Source organism: Neophocaena asiaeorientalis, unplaced genomic scaffold, assembly GCF_003031525.2.
Source record: "Neophocaena asiaeorientalis asiaeorientalis breed wild unplaced genomic scaffold, Neophocaena_asiaeorientalis_V1.1 scaffold155, whole genome shotgun sequence".
NCBI classification, from domain to species: Eukaryota; Metazoa; Chordata; class Mammalia; order Artiodactyla; family Phocoenidae; genus Neophocaena; species Neophocaena asiaeorientalis.
In genome coordinates, this window is record NW_020173040.1 from 1,223,742 (window position 1) to 1,243,476 (window position 19,735).

Sequence of the window (19,735 nt, forward strand, 5' to 3'; positions counted from 1 at the left end):
CTCCATCCTCTCCACTGGGTCACAGCCAGCAGCTCCCAGAGGACAGTCCTGAACCACTGGGAGGAACGTGATCGTCTCCCTCACAGCTCCATCCTCCCCACCCCCAGCTCCGAACACTGCCTGGCATAGGGCGGGCCCTCAATAAATATCTGTGGATTAGATGAGTAAGTCAGTTTAGGATGGATCCTCTCATTGCTGTGGCCCTGAGGGTTTGGGGAAAGAGTTGATTCTTCTTCCTTCTTCCTCATTTTTCTTTCATCCAAGGAAATTTCTAAGAGCCGTCCACATACGCACACAGAGACAGTAGGAAGTTTTCCCCCCACTGGTCCTTAGAGTTTATCAGAAGCGTTTACCCTCCAGTGCAGACAATGCCCTACGTGAGGCTGAAACTGAGGATTGGTGAGTACAAGCATCGGTCAGTGTTTCCATCACTAGGTACCGAGGAAATGGGAACTCGCTCCTCTGCGTAAACGTAAACAGCTTCAAATCTTTCACACAGCCTAACCACCAACCACATCTTATTTCTGTCTGTACCCAGTACGTGGTACAACACTTGGTCCAAAATAAGCCCCAGTGAACACTTGCCTAGTGAATGAATGAGTGACAGAGCCGCAGGAAAACCTGAGGTGGGGGGGGTGTCCTGAAATCAAGGCCTCAGAACCAGGTAGACGTTAATGAAGAGACGCACTGGGTTCTGACGAGAGCAGACAGGACCACAGTGAAGCGAGGGTGCAAAGGGCAGACGGGCTGGACGAATGGGAGGGATGGTGCGTCCAGTCAGAGCAGCAGGTACCGGCACAAGGTTGGACCTAGAGGTAGGCCGGGGACGTCAGGAACAGAACAGGAAGACAGGCCCGAAAACAGCAAATGAGAAACACTGAGGGCCAGTGCCTGAAAGGGAAGCAGAGGCCACCTCAGACAAGACCTCCCTAGCTGCGCAGCCAAAATCTAGGATGACTGCAAAACACGGCCTGGGTCTGGAGCCCAGGGCCCAGCAGTTCAGCCCACTTCCCACATCCTAAACTGTAAACGCACGTGCTCAGGGAAATAAAACCATCATGTGTCATTTTACCAAAATCCCTGTTTTTGGAACGACAGTCATTCGTCCTGGTACATTTCAAAAAACTTCTCAAATTTTGAATCTAAGCCAGAAAAAAACCAAAACAGGAATCGCTACTAATTGCGGCTAATTGTGCCACTGGACCCCAGCACGACCACCCCTGTGAGAGGCTCACGGGCCGGGCTGGCAGGTTCCCTGTCGGAGGAGCAGACCCAGGTCCACGACACATGTCTGGGAACCACAGTGACCTCCACACCCAGCCAGCTGAAAACAACCGTGACCACAGACAGGTAGGTGGTCTGTGAGCAAACATAAGACTGAGCAGTCAAGGACCCAGTTGAAATCAACTCCACAGTGCTCGGCAATGGCTCCATTTTTTTCCTACATTCGTTGCTCAATATCTCCAAAGAGACAGCATTTATTATCACCCTGGACTTCCCAGAGGCAACCTCGGAAACTTCCCCAAACATCTTCCCTCAGTCAAATCCCTACGATCACTGAAACTTCGTTGAGTTTACTACTGTGGGAGAGGGGTAAGTAGTCTAAATCAGCGAAATAACCTAATTTTATACAAGAATTATTGCTTGTTTTGTTTTTTCCATAGGACATCTCAGTCATGTCATAGGCCTGATAGAAATCGATCCTTGCCAAAACCAGCTTATAATAAACCACATCTATTTGTCCTAGAAAACCCCTTTTATAACTTCCCCAGCTGAGAAAATTAAATTGAGAGAAGACTAAGCCTCCCATGCTCTCTCTCTATCCTGCTCTTCCAAAGAGAAAATTAAAAGAGGTGACCCGTGGCTAAAGAGATCACCCACAAAAATAAATGGTATGCTCAAAATCTAGTTACCTAGAAATGCGATTTGCGAGCAAGTTACGACCACACACCTATTAGCGTGGCCAAAATCTGGGACCCTGGCAATACCAAATGCTGACGAGGATGGTAGGAATGCCAACATGCTGGTAGGAATGCAAGATGGCACAGCTACTGTGGAAGACAGTTTGGTGGTTTCTTACAAAACTAAGCATACTCTTACCATATGATCCAGCTCCTTTGGTATTTACACAAAGGAGTTGAAAACTTATATCCACCAAAAAAATCTGACTTGGATGTTTACATCAGCTTATTCACAATTGTCAAAACTGGGGCGCAACCAAGATGTCCTTCAGTAAGTGATGGATAAATAAATGGTTACATCCAGACAATGGAGCATTGTCCTGAGCTAAAGAGAAACGAGCTATCAGCCATGAAAAGACAAGGAGAAAACTCAAATGCATATTAGTAAGTGAAAGAAGCCAATCTGAAAAGCCTTCATACTGTATGATTCCAACTCTATGGCATCTGGAAAAGGCAAAACTATGAAGACAGTAAAAAGATCAGTGGTTGCCAGGGATTGGGGAGCACAGAGGATTTTTAGGGCAGTGAAACTACTCTGTACGATACTATGATGGATCCTGTTAATTACACATTTTTCCAAACCCATAGAATGCACAAGACCAAGAGTGAACCCTGATGTAAACTATGGGCTTTGGGTGACGGTGACATGTCCATGTAGGTTCATCAGTTGTAACAGATGTCCCATGTGGTGGGGATGGTGATGGTGGGGGAGGAGGGATACATGGGAAATCTCTGCACCTTCCCTCAAATTTGCTGTAAACCTAAAACTCTTCTGGAAAATAAAGTGTATTTTAAAAATGAGGGCTTCCCTGGTGGTGCAGTGGTTAAGAATCTGCCTGCCAGTGCAGGAGACACAGGTTCGAGCCCTGGTCCAGGAAGATCCCACATGCCATGGAACAGCTAAGCCCATGCACCACAGCTACTGAGCCTGTGCTCTAGAGCCCGTGAGCCATAACTACTGAGCCCGCATGCCACAACTACTGAAGCCCGCGCTCCTAGAGCCCATGCTCCACAACAAGAGTAGCCCCAACGAAGAGTAGCCATGCACGCCAACGAAGAGTAGCCCCCACTCACCACAACTAGAGAAAGCATGAGCGCAGCAATGAAGACCCAACGCAGCCAAAAATAAATAAATAAATTTTTTTTAAAAAGAAATTTTATAATGATTTCTTAGGGTTACCTGATATTCACTGTAGATTCTAATTAGTCACCCTGATATTTAATCAGCCAAACTAATGAACCCTGAGGAGAAAGAGAGAGAGAGATACAAAGAGACAGAGAGAAACACCAAGAAAAGATGGATCTGCCCATGTCCATGTTAGGTTGTTTGCCTTGATGATTTCATGTTACACGCTGGTATTCTATAGTCTAAAGTTTTTGCCTTAATAACACATGTAAGCTTTTCTCCATCGTCAGTTTAGGCTCTGAAGCCCATCTTGTCGACTCTGACTCACCCCGTGAGAACTATCTCCGTGTGTCGGCAGCCAGAGCTGACAGCTTCTGCTCAGCCACTTAGTTTTGTCCGTGTCCATGACATTCAGAAGTTAAAGAGCTCTGGTTTCAGTTTTTAATGCAATTAGATATATAGCTCAGTGCCTTTGTCTTGTGTCTCTAACACCAGTGCAGGGTCTGTAATCTGTGCACCTGGCATGGCTGTGTCATGCAGGGGAAGCGCCTGTGAGCCCTCGTGCTGTCACCACCAGGGGTGGGCTTTCCACCAAGTGCTAAGTGTCCTGGGATATGTGCTTTGGACATCAGAGCCAGTGGCTTCTTTTTAATTCTATAGTGCTTTACAATTTTCAAAAGTTTCACACACTTGATTACACATAATCCCATAATAACCCTCTTTTCTCCCTACCCCATCATGCCCCTCCCCTTTCCCTGTCCCCACTGATCCCCACTAGTTTGTCCTCTATATCTGTGAGCCTGCTTCTTTTTTGTTTTATTCACTAGTTTGTTATATTTTTTAGATTCCACATATAAGTGATATCATACAGTATTTGTCTTTCTCTGTCTGACTCATTTCACTTAGCATAATACCGTCCAAGTCCATCCATGCTGCAAATGGCAAAATTTCATTCTTTTTTGTGGCTGAGTAGTATTCCACCGTATACATGTGCCACTTCTTCTTTATCCATTCATCTGTTGATGGACATTTAGGTTGCTTCCAGGTCATGGGTACTGTATACAGTGCTGCTATGAACATTGGGGGGCACGTATCTTTTCAAATTAGAGTTTTCTCTGGATAGATGTCCAGGAGTGAGATTGCCTTATGGTAGTTCTATTTTTAGTTTTTTGAGAAACCTCCATCAGAGCCAGTGGCTTTAAGTGGCCTGGGGACCAAGTGGACCTTGGTCTCCATGAGCCCTGATTCCATGGCTCATCACCCACCCGCCGGCAAGAAGGATTCATGTGTGCGTGTTGCTTTGCCTTCTGCCAAACACCTCTGCCTGGATCTGTCTCTTTGATCTAGTGTCCAGATCAAGGTGGAGGAGATGGACTGTTACGCGCATTGTGTGGATGAGCAGAAGGGTAAATTTCGTATAAAGCCACAGAGATGGAGCTTGGCAGAGCTGAGCAAACCCAACTGCCTTTTCAACAAATACTGATTTAGGCACCAGGAATTTTTCAAAGAAGACAAAATGACTGCCCTCGGGGAGGCAGCTAAAATAGTATTTTGGAAAATATAGTTCCCTGTGTTATACAGTAAGACCTTGTTGTTTAAAATAGTGTTTTGAATAAGTATTCAGTAAACAGTTATTGAATGAATGAGCAAACCACACGGTCACACCTGATGGGTAACCTAACAACAAAGCTAATGCTTAAATATCGTGGGCACAGTGGAGGGGATTCCTTAGTGGAGGAGGTGGCATCTGTCTGTGCTGGGTCTTCAGGAGGTGAGAGCTGGGTCTGGGGAGGAGGAGAGAGGGGGCCCTGGGCAGAGGCAGGGCTGAGGCTCAGAGCCCAGTGAGTGGCAGGAGGAACCTGCCCGGAGGACCTGCTGGAGGGCAGAGGAGCAGCGACCCTGGAGGGGCAGGTCATGCAAGACCTCCCCCGGCCCCGACCTCCACCACCCCCATGGCCCACAGCTTCCCCAGGGACTTTGATCTACAGACCACATTACACCTGCATCTGAGAATGTTTAATCTTCCAGCAAAGCTAAGAGGGCTTGGGAGTCAGATGAGAAGCAGAGAGATGAGTGAAGAGGCTACTGTGAGTATATACTATTATATTACCACTCTTCTGAGAACAAAAATGAAAATTCCTAGAGACCCAAATGGGGCAGAATCCTCTTCAATCACCTGGCAGGCACAGAGAATAAAAACCCAGCAGAACAGGCATCATCCCTCCATACAGGACGAGAGGAACCTGGCAAGGTGGCTGGGGAGATGGGAACAGCCACTCTGCATGGTCAGCCTGCCGCGGCACAGCCTGGCAGGAGGGCACTTAGGTCTGTCGTCAGGTGTCACTGGGATCCTGGGGATAAAGGCCACTTGCCAACAGTGCAGGACGGGCAGGGAGGAGGCTCAGGGCCTCCGTGTTCCAGGCAAGAGTCAGATCATATGCAGTGCAGGGCGGGAGGTGGGGGTGGACCAAGTGGCAGGGGAGGCAGCAGTGGGAGCCCAGTGGGAAAATGTCCCGAGTCAGAGTGGAGAAGGGCGCCCAGCAAGGAGGCTGGGCGGAGGTGCCTGGGAGAGGATTGCAGATGCGGGAGCCAGCCGGCCAACTCAGGTCCTCAGTCCTTGACTGCAGCTCCTCCGGGGGTGGAAAATGGTAATGCATCAGCTGTGCTCCAAGTCTGGGGTGGGGAGGCCCGCGAGGGCTGAAACTCGAACACTGAGTCAGTGCCCTCGTCTACACACTGTTCAGACTGTTGATCAGGTGCTGGGTGGCACCCAAGTCAACTCAGAATAACCCCAGAGTCCTCTAACACCTGCGGCAGGGGAAGGACCCACCCCCCAGGACAGGTGCACTATCTGCGTGTCCCAGTGTAGGGCAGCAGCATCCCCAACCCTGCAGCTCTGGACCCAGCGGGGAACCAGGGAACCAGCACGTGGGGAGAGAGGTCGAGTCTGTGTGTCAGCTTCCCAGCATGGCCGTGACCAATGAACACACACTGAGTGGCTTAATGTAGCACAGACCTGAGAACCAGGGCCGCAGGCTTGGTCCTCCCGGGGAGCCTGGCAGGCCGGGGCATCTCCCACCTCTGCCTCTGTCTCCCACGTGCCCTCCCATCTGCTCCTGTGTCTGCGTCTGTTAGAGGTTCATGGGAACCCTGGGCTGATGGGGGGGAAGAGGTGGCCACAGGGTGGTGGCCGCACCCACGGGGTCCCCTGGGCAAAGCGTTGACGGGGCTACAGGCACGGACACCCCTCCCGGCACTTCTGCCCTGGGCGGCTTGGAGAGCGGGGGAGCTCTCAGGAAGGGGCTCAGAGAGGGGGTCTCTCAGCAGCCTGGAGGGCTCTGAGTCAGGGCCCATCTCATCTTATGCACGGTAACAGCTCCCAGAGGGATTGTACGGCTCAAGCAAACCGGACGGTCTCTAAATATGCCTGTTTGGGGCTATTTTTAAGTTTCAAATGTATAAAATTTTAAGTTCGGCTCTGGCTGGCTTTAGAGCTGACGGGTGTCCACCTGCAGTGGTGCAGCAAACAGTCCAGGGGCCAATCCACAGAGGCCACCTCGGACTCATTTATAAGTGTCCAAATGTCCCTGTCCTTCCGTCGGTAAAGACACCAAGATTTGGATTTAGGGCTTTCTGTAAATCCAGTATGATTTCATCTCTGGATCCTTACCTAATTACATCTGCAAAGACCATGTTTTCAAATAAGGTTACATCCTGGGGTCCTGGGTGGACATAAATTTGTGGGGGGGACACTATACAGTTTGTTTAGATAAGTATCTTGTGCTGGAGGACAACAAGAAATGACCACAAAAGGTACACAAACAGACAAAATGCCAGAGAGACTGAAGTCAGGAAAGATGGGCGTCATTTACGTGTGGGGGAGACGGGAGAGGATGGAATCAGAGGACAGCAGACGAGGAGACAAGTGATTTTCTGACGATGGGGGCGGGGGGCAGGGTAAAGAGGCAGTTCTGATGTAAAATAAGGGGAGTTAGAGACATATGCTTCGTAAGAGTGCTTCTCCATGAAGGAGGCGGTGGGGTCATGAGAATGAGAAAAGCCATCACCTACCCCGTTGGGGAGATTAGGGAGGAACAGGCATCCTGAAGAATCCCAAAGCGCCATTACCCAGAATTTAGTCAAAGTCAGAAAAGCCCGTCTGATTGTGATTTCACTTAGAAAAAGCAAAACTGAGGTCAAAGACCCCAGGTGACTTGAAAAGTTAGACCCAAAGGACAGCTAAGGTGGTTCTAGATCAGCACTGGGGACCTGTCCCATTCAAGTGGAGCCAACCATACTGGCACCACTGGCATTCCTCCAGTTCTGCTTCTCAGCTTGAAACAGAGGTGGTCAGGCGCCCTGCTCTCCACCCAGCCATGTAACCCAGGGAGTTTCAACATCATCAGATACGTCGTGAACGGAAAGACGTTAAAAGCAGAAAATCCCAGGCAAAACTTGGACAGCTGCCTTGACCTCCCTCCCGCCACGTGACCGCGGGTCTGACCCCCTGTACCCCAAAAGGCCACGAGAGGACCTCCTTCACTAGACCTGTCATTCAACCCTTCCCCACCCAGTTGGTATCCCATTTGGGTGGCTCTTTGGAAAGGCACCAAATATACAAAGACTAAGGAGATACCAGTAGCCAGAACCCTTTTGAATCTTTCCTCTGGTAACGGTGTTGCAAGAAGGCTAAATTAATGAATGTCTGTCCCAGAAGAGAGCCAGCCATGGGTGGAAATTTTTAGCTCAAATTGCCAGGGCCTTATGTTATTCCACACTCTGCAGTAGCTAAGCCTGTAGAGACAGATCGGGTTATAAGTCAGTGAGGACTGACTTTCTCCTCCCTCCTCCATGGAAGGAGAATGCTTTCTCATCCAGCTGATGTAGGTCTCATACTTGTATCTTCATGAGGTCGGTGGGATTCTGGAGACCTGATAAGCAGAGACCTGAATTGGTTTGAGCAGCTGGACTAGACTCTTGCCCATCCGCCATCCCTGTGATGAGAACATGTCTCAGACAGCTGCTCACCAAGGAGGATAAGACATGTGTGGAGCAGACCTGACCCCAGAGCTCACAGAAACCAAGCCCCCAGAGCCCAGCCTCCATCGGTCACTGGAGTGAACTATAAAGGCTTTTTGACTGAGTTTGGGGATGTTTTGTTACACAGAGAGCACTTACTGATACATCACACATAAAGCCATTTTTGCTACTGAAGTCTGTGAATTAACCAAGTTTTAAAGAAGCTATAGTTCTCCCATATTAGGTGACACTAGAGATTATTCCTCTGAAGAATATTTTGAAATAACAAAAGAAGCCATTTATCACTGTTCCACATTTTAGAGTCAGGTAACTCAAAAAATCAAAAATTCTTAACAAGCCCCTTCACATACTTTCTGATATCTGAATAAACCAGAATTCTAGAGACAGAACCAGCCCCATCAAAGTACTTAGCAGGTGTAGAAGCAAAGGCACCCAGCATCCTGACAACCCAGACTAGTGCGTCCACCCTGTTCATGGTCCTCTTCTGTCTCCTATTTGCATCGTGATCTCTCACACTGTCCCCGCTTTCTTCTAATGAAATTACAGAACCTTATCTTAGCATTTCCTAAGTTGCTTTAAGAGGCCAAAAAGTACAAACCAATTCATTTCAACGTCCTTTACTGGTGTCCAAATGACACGCAATCCCCACCTCGCTTCCTGCTCCAGACTGCCTCATAGGCTTTTCAAGACTTTGTAACATGCTTGAAGGTCATTTCTTGGTTTCTCATTCTTCTGACTTTTCTCCCTCCTGGATCATATCCATGCCTCTGGCCCCCAGCAATCGGCCAGTCAGCATGGCAGGCGTCCCTGTGTCCGGGCTGCGTCCTACATGTTAAGACGTGACCCCAAACAGGAAGACGTTGTGCTGGCCTTCCTGGGACACTGAGGTGTAAACAGCTGAAAGGAGATGGACACACACCATGAAGACATTCAAAGTGATTCCACTAGAAGCAAACGTGAGCTATTTACGTTCCCACCCGTCCCGCCCTCACCCGTTATAGTCGGTGCAGGCTGGTGCCTTGCCCTGGAATGTTTTTAAATCTCCCCAGGAGAACATAATATGCAGACAAGGAGGAGACCCACCGCATAACACCAGGGTGCACACACGTCGGTCGATCGGGTGGAGCTAATTAGGGCTGGCCGTGGTAGAGGAAACACCCGACAGAGGGCAGGATATGGGCTGGCTGGACGCCATCGGAGGCGTCACAAAGCTTTGAAATTGGGAGTGAGAAAAGAAGAAGACAAGGAAGCTTTACTCCGTGGTATCGCTGCTGGATGGGGTAGCGAGACATTAGTGTAAAGTAGGAAGGCCGCTGGAGATACTGTAGGAAAAGGCACCCCTGGGCCTGGCATCGAGGGAAAGTCACTTAGGAGTTGGCCGCCTTCTTTGGGGCCGTTTCTCCAGCTGCAAAACTGAAGTCAACCCTACAGCGCATCTCTCCAGAGCCAAAGGCCTCATCGGCTAACTTTGCAAACGACGTCATCCACCTAAAATCTGCCAGCTGTGGCCAACAGAGGACAGGAAGGCGGCGTCACTCGCTCTGCTGACGAGTGGGAAATGGGGAAGCCGGCCCTCCCGCAGCGCCTGGGCCATCTCTGTTCTTCCTGGGCCTCCAGCCCCACACTCAACGCTGATGATAAACGTCAGCACGGCAGCCTCCAGTGGACGTCGGAATTGAGACCTCCCGCAGCGGACTCTGCAGGAGCACGGGTGCAGGGATGCGGCAGACACACTCAGCTGATCCTATCAGCGACGACTCACCTGCAGTGGGAGGGAAGTTCAGCTCTTCCTCACCTCGGATCATCCATTTTGGGGGCCATCTGCAGCTGACTTCAGCCGTCTCCCCGCTCACTCCCCGTCCCACCTGATGGAGTCCTCCTTCGCAGGAGACTGTCTTCTGAGAAGGTCTAAGATCTGTCCTTTGTTTGCTCTTCCCTTCCCAGGCACCCGCCAGCCCCTCTGCCCCCAGCCCCTCTGCCCCCAGCCCTGCCTGGAGCACAGATGCTGTCTTTTATTTTCCATTTATGTTTCAAGAAAGGCATTGCCCTGCTGACACTCTGCAAAGCGTCAGTGACTGCAGTCTGTTATCCAGGCTGCAAAGCCATCTGGACTTCCTGCTGAAAAGGTTGGACATGGTTTTAGGCAAGATTTTTATCAGATCTGAGAGGAAAACAAAATCTTGAATGCATTACCGTCTTCCAAGGTTGGTGTCAGATTTTTTTCCCTTGTCAGTTGCAAAACAAAGCACAAAAAGATGACAAACCAAAGAAACGGAGAATGAAGATACACATCTCCAGAGGAAGCTTTGTCAAATGCAGTGGAGGATAAACAAAAAATAAATTAGTTCTGGTTTTATCAGAAACTGGACAGACCTCCATTGGCGTAATAGTCTGTCTGGCATTTCCAAGCCTTCCCAAGGAGCGCCCTTAAAATGCAAAGGGGAAATCCGAGATGCTCACAACAAAGGCAAGATTGCTCTCCAAAACCTATTAACAGTTCTTTAAATGTGCACGAGAAGAAAGACAGAGGGGAAGAGAATAAAACCGACCCCTCAAAAAAGTAAGGCAGCTTTGAAATCTCTCTCTCATTCTCTGTCTCTGTCTCTATCTCTGTCTCTCTCTCTCTCTGGATGTGACACAGACTTTTCTAAAGAGGTTCAAATTTTCAGTCAAAGAATATTGGTTTCTTAGCAACATACCTGCTCCCAAAAGGCTTTGGGTTTTTTTCTCCCCACAAGTTACTGAAGAAAATCCAGGATGGGCCCTCGTGTCAGAATCATCCTCTTAACAAGGACCCTTATCTTGGAGAATAGGCTATGGCCCTGGTGCACACCTCGGTCTCTCAGTCCTTTATCTGGGCCCTCGGGTAGCAGACTTGCTGTGAGTGGGCTCACAGCCCGGGGTAGCTGTGGCCGAGACCTCAGGCAGAGGACCTGGGTTGCCTCCCCCCAGATGCACAATGGCCACGGGGAGTGACCATGTTTCACTCGGCAGTGCAGCCACCAGTCCCATGAGGCTTTGCCACCACCCATTCAAGACGAACAGAGGCTTCTTCCACGCCTGGTGCAATGCAGCACCAACAAACACCCACTTCATCGTATCGGGAAAAAGAGAGAAAACTGCTGGGTTTCTAAGTATGTTATGAGTTCAGACGTCTTCACAGAGAAGGACCACAGCCCGGCCTCAGAGCAAAGCACTTTGTCTAATCAGGGGGATGAATAAGCTTCACAGTAAAGTGGTGGTTGTTGAAAAAGTAACTTATGTAATGTTTCCCATTTCTTTCTAAACGTCTTTCTTTGACATTTGTCTGCTCTGTTCCCAGGCTCTGTGGGAACTAAAAGTGCAGGCCCTGGTGCTCAAGGTTCTCTTAGTTTAGTTGAAATTCCCTCTGGGACAGGTTAGGAATCTCAGGACGGGCAGTGGGTGTGGACGGGAGAGCGGAGTGTGGCCAAGGTTCGGGGCGCAGCTCGGACCCCGTGTTCTGGGCTCAGTGCCCCGACCCGGCAAAGTGTCCCGAGGATGGTGGCCCTAACGAGGAGGCCTGTGGACAGGACCCTGCAGGGCGCTGAGGCCAAGGGGGTGGTGACAGGAGAGGAAGGACATGTGCCATCCGGCCAGGACGATGTGGGACTGACTTGCTGCTGCGGGTCCCACTTCCTGCAGATAACGGTGGGGTGCTGGTCCAGCACGTGGTCACCCGGCCCTCCTTGCCCCGCGTGAGCCTTTCCTGCAGCTGGGCTGGCGTCCCCTCTCGCCAGCTCTGCATCCCAGTGAGGGGCGTGACCCTCACTCAGGGCCTCCACATATCAGCGGATCGTCCCTAAGCAAGGGTCCCCTTGGGCCCCAAGTGGCGCCCAGCAGGAAGGTGCAGGTGGGCAAGGCCGGAAGCCACTATCGGAGCAGCTCCTGACCCGGGGGGCCCTGGGGCGGCCAGTCTGTGCCCAGGGGAGTAAGGCAAAGGCCAGACTAAGTGGCTAAGTGTCAGGAAGGCCAACTGCAGGTGCAGCCGGATGCCCTGCGGGGCCTGGACACCTGCCTGGTGGCCAAGCAGCTCGGCGGCCAGGCCAGACCAAGGCAGACACTGATCGTCATGCAGTCTCTCCCCCTGGCCCCCACCCTGAGACCCTGACAGCTTAGCCGCCCTCCTGAGATGCCCGCCAGGCCTCTGGGGACCCTGGGCCCTTTGTCCCCAGAGCAGCTACCGGACGTCTGCTCTGCTCAGAGGAAGCCTGGAGGGCCCGGACCTCATCTACAACAAGGGCACTTTATCCTTCCTCCCGATTCTGAGGGACATTCATCCCGCGTGAGGAAGCCGGGGACGTGAAGACAAACTCCCCTTTCACTGCACATAAGAGGCCCTCAGTGGGGTTGTAAGTCCAGTTCCTTTCAGAGTCCAGGTGCCTTTGGCCCGAGCGAGCGTCCTGCCAGCTCTGTCCCACGCCCCCCTGGGGAGAGAACAGCGGCGAGGCACCTGGTGGACACCCACCGACCCAGAGGCTTGTCCCGAGGCAGACGAGCTGATAGCCTTAAAGTAACTGCACAGGGAGGGTCACCACCACAGTCCCCCACACCTAGACCAACTGGACCCCCCTGATGCAGACAGAGTTAAAGTCAGTATAGCACCTGAGACCCACGGCCGCTGAGTGGGGGTTGAGCCAGTCCCAGGGGACGTCAGGGTGGATCAGAGCAAACGCCCCTGTGGACTCAGACTCTGCATCTGTAACAGAAAAGGATGTGGCAGAACCACCGAATAGATTCTAGACAGCTCACAAGTGCTTTCCCTGGAGGTGGGCAGACCCCAGCACCAGCCGTGGGAAACTGTGGCATCCAGGCTAGGGCTCTGGGGGCTCTGCCTGAGCCCCTCGGCTTCTCGTCCCCAAACAGCCCAGCTCCTTTGTCATCTAAGCTGCTCCCCCCAACCCCTGTCACCGCCCCACATACATCTAATAAGAACCTAGCTACCATTCACTCCAAAGGGTTATCTTGTGCTTCCCCCAGAATACACCCACCCAAAAGAGCCATCTCCGTGTCATGTTTGTTCTAAACAAGTTTGCAATGTTACCTGCCGCTTCTATCGTAGATTCCACGTGTAAGGGAGATTCGGCTGAGTTTGTCTTTCTGTGTCTGCTTATCTCACTCAGCATAATGCCCTCCAGGTTCATCCACGTTGTCACATATGGCAGGATCCCCTCCTTTTTAAAGGGTGAACGGTATTGGTATTCCAGTGTGTGTGTGTGTGTGTGTGTGCGCGCGCGTGTGTGTGCGCGTGTATGAAGAACTCCCAAGCATTTTTGTAAGGCAGGCGTAGAGGCAATTCACTCCCTCCGTTTTTGTTTGTCTGGGAAAGACATTCTCTCATCTTCATTTTTAAAGATTGGCCTTTTTCTTTCTTTCAGTACTTTGAATATATCTCTGCTGGCTTGCAAGCTTTCTGTGGAGAAATCCACTGGTAACCTTATAGGTGTTCCCGTATATGTGATGAGACACTTTTCCCTGGCTGCTTTCAAAAGTCTCTGTCTTTGACTTCTGCAGTATAATCACAATGTGTCCCGATGTAGACCTCTTCGTGTTTAACCTACTTGAGATCCTTTGCTTCTTGAGTCTGTGTGACTATTTCCTTCCCCAGATTTAGGAAGCTTTTTTATCATTATTTACTTAAATAATCTTTCTGCCTCTTTTTCTTTCTCTGCTTCTTCTGGACTCCCATAATGCATCCATCGTTCCTTTAACAGTGTCCCATAAATCCCACTCTTATTCTTTATTCTTCTCCTCTGCCTGGATAATTTCAAGTGACTTGTCTTTGAGTTCACAGATTCTTCCTTCTGCTCAATCAAGTCTGCTGGCAAAGCTCTCTATTGTATTTTTTTTTTCATCACAGTCATTGTATTCTTCAGCTCCAGAACTTTTTGGTTTTATTTTATGATTTCTGTCTCTTTGTTAAGTTCCTCATTTTGTTCATAAATTGCTTTCCTGATTTTGTTGAGTTGTCTATCACTGAGCTTCTTTAAAAACAATTGTTTTGAATTCTTTGTCAGGAAATTCATAGATCGCCAATACTTTAGGGTTGTTTACTGGAAATGTACTTCAGTGGTGTCATGTTTCCATGATTTTCATGTTCCTTGTAGCCTTGCATTGGTATCGATGCATTTGAACATTCGCCCCTTCCAGACTTTAAGAACTGGCTTCAACGGGAAAAGACCTTCACTTGCTGATGGCACAGCGTGCCAGTTGGGTGGCATGTGTGGTGACCATTGGTGTGGCACTGGTTCCAGTAGCGAGAAGCACCAGGTCCAGGTCCCAGGTGTGTGCGCAGCAGTGCTGAGTCCAAGGCATGGGGGCAATGACTTTCTTGATTGTGGAAGTTCAGCTTAGAGAACACGCACCTTCCGAGCATCTCTCTCCCATTTGTCACGTACAGGAAATGAGCGGTGGCAGATATCTGGTGTCAGGTCTCCATGAGCTTGAAGAAACGCACAGCAATTGCCTGGCCGCAGCTTTAGTCAGCACTGCAGATGCACTGTTTGGAACTATTTAGCAATTTTAACCTACTTTATTTCACCTGTGTGGAAACTCTTTTCAGGGTAAAGAAAGCAGATTGGGACCAAAGTCATAAGACAAAAGGGGCTGAGAGTTCGTCCTTTATGGCATTTGAAGTATGACATTGACGTCACTGATAATTTTGCAGAACAGGTGTTAGCATCCCTTATTATTCAGGCGATAGCTAAACAACTGTTCTTGAATTTAACAAAAGCTAAGAAAGTAAATATTACTTCCTTTGAGGAACAACTACGTTACCTACTGAGAGTCTTTCTCTCTTGATGTGCTGAAATGACTCTTCTTGTTTGCATCTTTTTAAATCCAGATGAACTCAAACAGCCATGAATCAACCCCAAACAGAGGCCCTCATCTGTGAGCATCCTTGTGTTAGCGCACTAATGAGAATTTAAAGATTCTAATTAAACCCAGATGCAAAATATCTCCCTGAGTACATCAGAAAGCACCAGTTCAACATAAAAGATATATCCCATTTCCAATGCGGTTTTAGTTCATTTTCTACATTTTTATTGTATTCTGACTTGAAGTTCATTGTTAAAGCAGTAACTGCTATTAATATGTTTAAACAGATCTGTGGGTGTCTAACAATTTGGGTAACTGTGAATAACTGCAAATTTACTTGATCGATGTGTAGATACGCAGGTATCTGTGCACACAGACTTCAATTCCCAATTATTCAAGTTAATGAACATGAGATCTTTATCTGGGGCTTTTTTGAAATCCTCGATTATGAAAAAACCCTTGGAAGTCACTCTTGACATTGTAGTCAGGAGCCCAGATATTGGAGCTACAATTCAAACATCTGGATATGAATCCTAACCCTGCCGCTGCCAGTTCCCACCGCTGGGTCACCTGTGGGAAGTCGGCTTACCTCTCCCAGCCGGGGTCACCTCTTCCCTGCGGCGCTGGTCCCTCTGGCACCTGGTTCCCAAGGGAGGGGACCCCCCCGCCGAGGTCAGCAGTAGCTACCGGGTTCCCCTCTTTCCTACCTGCACTGCTCCTAGTGACCCAGCGAACCTGAGCCCTCTGACCCTGCACTCACTCTCTGAGGGAGGAGCCTGAGAGCCTGACGACAGCCGACAGTCTGCTAATTCACCCATAGTCTACACTTGGCGGCCTGCTGGCCCTGGGGCTGTTTCACGAGTCCCGTTTCCTGCAACAGTATTGGGTTGGCCAAAAAGGTTCATTCGGTATTTTCCATAACATCTTATGGGAAAAAAAACTTATCCAAAGAACCTCTTTTCTTCATTTCCCCTGTTTCCTTTTGGTTTTTAATATCTATTTATCTATCTATGTATTTATTTATTTGGCTGCGCCAGGTCTTAGTTGCGGCATGAGGGATCTTCGTTGAGACATGCGGGATCTTTAGTTGCCGCGTGTGGGATCTATTCCCTGACCAGGGATCGACCCCGGACCCCCTGCAATGGGAGCGCGGAGCCATAGTCCCTTCTTTAATGTAACTCATCATGTAGAATTTTTAAATGCCAACAGTACAAGATTTTAAATGCCTTCACGTTGATAAAATTGGAGTTTATGAGTGTGACCAGCTCCCTACCCGTCTTTGTGAATCCATCATAGGTATTGAGGGGCCTCTTGCCCACAGACAAAGGATTCTCCCATTTCACCAAGAAACCCGTAGCTTAGACACTGCCCCCCACCGCCAGGGGCGGGGAGACAAGATCGGAGGGAACCTCGCTGTTCTGCTCCAAGATTCATTTGGTGGGTTTCTGCGTTTCCAGGGTCAAGAGGGAGGGCAGGGGGCTTCCTCTGAGGGCTGAATTGGGTGGGAGTCTCACAGTAGCCCCGGGTGGCTTGAGGCCTGTGTAGACCAAAGGGACAGAGAGAGAAGGGGGCCCAGCCTGGAGCCCAGCAAGGGGAGGCCGCCCGGCTGTGTAGGGGCCGCATGGGGACCGCAGACCAGGGATGACAGCAAGGGCTAAAGTCCCACCACACACATTCAGCTCGGCACTCTCGCACGGAGGTGTCCATCTGTCTGGTTTTCTGGCCCCAGGAGGTGTGGCAGAGCGACTGGCTTTCCTGTCACCATCATCTGGCCTGTCCCAGCTCCACCGTCCCCACCCACATCTGGCTTCCTGCCCCTCCCCACCCTCCGCCATTGCTGTTTCTGATCCCCTCCATTTTTTAGACAAGGTTAAGAAAAGAACTATTCAGTATCACTGTTAAAGCACCAAAAGGAAGAATTTATTCATGGGGAGGACAGTGGCGGCAGGTAAAGACCCCTGCGATGGCCTTGCAAGGAGGCATGGAGCCCAGCTCAGATCACAGTGTGGCCGGTGGGACTGCAGCCCAGGGCCGGGTGGGGCAGCGGATGGAAAACCACTAGGAGGGAACAGCAGGTCAGAGGGGTCTGGCTAAGCCGACCCAGAAGAACCCCCACTAAAACTGGACCAAGCCGAGAGGGACGGGGTAGTGGGCGGTGGTGGCTGAAAAGACAGGCCTGGCTGAAACCAGCTCAGGGACCCTGTGCGATTTGTTCAGGGACAGCATCTTTGTCACATGTTGTCAAATGTGCTGTGTGTTAGAAGCATCTGAGCTCCAGCTGTGCTGCCCGGAAGTCTGATTCAGAGCATCCGCGACAGATGCCCCTGAGCAGCTCTCCTACCGGGAGGGACCTCCTGCCTCCTCCAGGAAGTCCTCCGTCTCCGATAACCGAGGTCACTTCATGACTTGAGGCAGTCAGGAAACCCAGACTGGTGTAAGGGGCAGCGTTTCACTGCCCCCCACCCCAGCAGCCCTCTCTAGGCAGGACGGTGGTTCCCACCTGTGGGGCGTCCAACCAGACTTGCAGGGAAGTCTACTTCTTCCACCTCAGCTCGTTGGTCTGTGAACAGGGTAGCAACAGTGACCACCTCTGGGACGATGATGTGGATTAAGGCAGTGGTTCCCAGACTTTTTGTCACCAGGGACGGGTTTCGTGGCAGACAATTTTTCCACAGATGGCATGGGGTGGGGGGGTTGGTTCAGGCAGTAATGCGAGCGATGGGGAGCGATGGGGAGCGGCAGAGGAAGCTTCGCTTGCCTGCCTGCCGCTCACCTCCTGCTGTGCGGCCCGGCTACTAACAGGCCGCCGACCAGTACCGGTCCGCGGCCTGGGGGCTGGGGACCCTTGGATTAAGGGGACAGGCTGCCCCAGGCACTCAGCACCTGGCGGGCTCCCAGCCCCGGACAGACGTCATGTCACGGGCTTCTCTCTACAGAGAACCCTGTCTGATTAGCCTCTGGATTTCATTAGTGTCTTGCTCAATAAATTTTGATTGATTCTTTTCCCCAGGGGACAGCTTCAGAGACGAAATAAGAAGAGAAATGCTGGAGAAACAGCCTCCACTCGGCCTCTCCCCGGGTTTTTCTAGATACAGTGAGGTTTCCACGGCAACAGCTCCTACAGACCCCTTCCCAATCCTAACAATTGGGGGGTGGGGGGTGCTCCAGAGGCCCCAAAGGCGAACGCACACTTTGACCGGGGTGTATGTGGTGGGGGAGGGAACGCTGCCGTTGCCAGGGTGACAGAGACGGGGCTCTGGTCCTCGGGTGTCAGGCTCGTAAGCGTGATGTTCATCAGTGACCAACCACAGGACACTGTGGCCCGAGGATGAAATCAGGGTGGACTGAAGTCCGAGAAATGAGTGGGTAAGCCGGGTGGCCTGCAGTGCGGGTCCACCTGACTCCAAACATTAATGTCCAAATGCATTGTCACTAAAGGGACTGTCTTCCAGATGGAACAATAATAACAGATTTAAAGCTGATAAAAGGGCAAGCGAATAATTTAACTGGTGAGCCGCTCCTCACCCCAAACTGTCGTGATTTCACTAAAAAATGACTGCATGAAACATTGACGTGTATGTGATTTCTCCTTAAGATTGGACTTGGATCCAAAATACACACAGCATCCATGCCCAGGGGTTTAGATTAAGTCAACGCGCAGCTTTCCCAGTTCCTCATTGTTCACCTGTGACCCAGGGTCTTGGAAAGCGTGCCCAGCAGATGGTGCACCGAGGGCTCAGGGTTGGCCAGGCGGGCGGGGAGCAATGGCCCAGGGAAGCCACTCGGCACACGAGAAGTGTTTCGGGAACGGTGGTCTCAACAGACACCGCTCAACACTGCCTGATGGCGTCAAACGTGAACTTTAAACAGCTTCGTGCTGAGCAGCCAGGGGTGCCGAGAGAGCCGGGAGGTATCTCTGTACCGTCTCGCGGAAGCACTGTATACACACGGTTTGGACGATAATAATAAAACACTTAATGCTGGCGGATTCGACACTGAGTTTTCAGTACCAGGTACTATTTTCAGCATCTACTTCTGGGCTCTCATTTCACCCCGTAAAAATCCCGTGACCCAGGCACTATTCCTGTTGGAGAGGTGAGAACGTCCAGGCCAAATAATGTACGCAAAGTCAGGCTGCAGTTAGGTAGCGACAACAGGAGTGGTCTGATCCAAGCCCTCTGCCAAACTGCCCATCACGGTCTAGCAGCACCTTCACCACATCTGCCTTAGGCGCTGTCGTTGTGTCACAAACCACCCCAAACCCAACAGCTCAAAACCACACCATCGTGCGTCTTGCTCTTGCGCTGTCATTTGGGCTGTGCTCCACAGGTCACTGCGGGCCGAGGACCCCCTCCCCGGAGAAGCTCACCCACGGCCTCTCCATGGGGCTACGCCCAGCTGCATCCCGAGAGGTCACATCCAGGACCCAGACACAGATGCGTGCGTTCACGGTCCACCGTCCCTCTCACTCCGCGGGTAAGACATCTCCGAGGAGTGGACGCGCAGCCTACTGGATAGGAGGCAGGTGGCAGGTGGAGATCACTGGTGAGAAGAGCCAGCAGCGTGGGAGACAAGGGCGCAGCCGTCTTTGGAAAACACTGTCTGCCAGGATGCGCACCTCCTAGGCTCAGGGCCGTCCCACTGAAACACCCGAGCTGGGAACAGCCACAGGACACTGAGGGGCAGTGTCGTGCAGTTACCTCCCTGTTGCCCACGACAGGCGGGGGCCAACCCTGAAGAGGTCCTCCAGCCTCCGTGTACTTCCGCTTCC

At 50.9% G+C, this 19,735-nt stretch overlaps 1 protein-coding gene across 1 annotated transcript in view; it reads left to right on the forward strand.

The window, feature by feature from the left end:
• Positions 1–19,735, forward strand: part of ADARB2 (adenosine deaminase RNA specific B2 (inactive)) — a 361,308-nt gene that overhangs the window by 302,691 nt on the left and 38,882 nt on the right. The gene's annotated exons all lie outside the window — the stretch shown is intronic.